We start from the raw sequence: 564 nt of genomic DNA, 5'->3' as shown, positions 1-564 counted from the left end.
GGCCCCCGGGAGGGGGAAGGAGCATGCGCAGCCGGCTAGCACGTGACCACCACTCTCGCCCGACGTAACGCCCACTCCCCGCACGAGCCCCTCCCGTGTGGGAGTTCCTCGGGGAGGAACAATCTTCCGGGTGGAGGGGGAGGCGGCGTGACTGGAGTGGAAAATTTTTTTCCGACACAACTTAGCAGCGGCCACTGATTGAAAGGAGCACGAGGAAGCCAGAGTGTGAACTCAGATGACGGCATGAAACGTTTCCTCTTCCTCCTGACTTTTTAGCCGCGCCACTTAACGCGAGTCCCTACTGTATTTTCCACCCCTCCGTCTTGGTACGGCCCTTGGAGTACGGAGCCTGCCGAGGGTCCCACGCTGGACGCGAGCGAGGAGGGTATGTAGGGAAGTGGGCCAATCGGGGCGCGGGTCACGGCGCAGGCGCGCTGGGGAGGGAGGGCTATGCTAATGTTGTTGATATCCTGGGGCCACCCTAGTTAAAGGGGGGAAATCCGGGGGCTGCCGCAGCCGCCACGGGTCTGGGCCCAGCCGGGGCACCCCTGGAGTCGCCGTTGC

General features: G+C 63.7%; 1 protein-coding gene across 6 annotated transcripts in view; it reads left to right on the top strand.

Annotated features, from left to right (window-relative positions):
* The first annotated feature begins 6 nt into the window (after positions 1–6).
* Positions 7–564, top strand: part of MBTD1 (mbt domain containing 1) — a 46,341-nt gene continuing 45,783 nt past the window's right edge. For all 6 annotated transcript variants that reach the window (XM_005868193.2, XM_005868189.2, XM_005868194.2 and 3 more), the window contains exon 1: positions 7–385. The gene's annotated coding sequence lies outside the window, so the exon portion shown is untranslated. The remainder of the gene's footprint in view (positions 386–564) is intronic.

The sequence above is a fragment of the Myotis brandtii genome, unplaced genomic scaffold (genome assembly GCF_000412655.1).
Source record: "Myotis brandtii unplaced genomic scaffold, ASM41265v1 scaffold265, whole genome shotgun sequence".
Classification (NCBI taxonomy): Eukaryota; Metazoa; Chordata; class Mammalia; order Chiroptera; family Vespertilionidae; genus Myotis; species Myotis brandtii.
The sequence above is the reverse complement of the archived record's forward strand: the minus strand, read 5'-3'. Positions and strand labels throughout refer to the sequence as shown.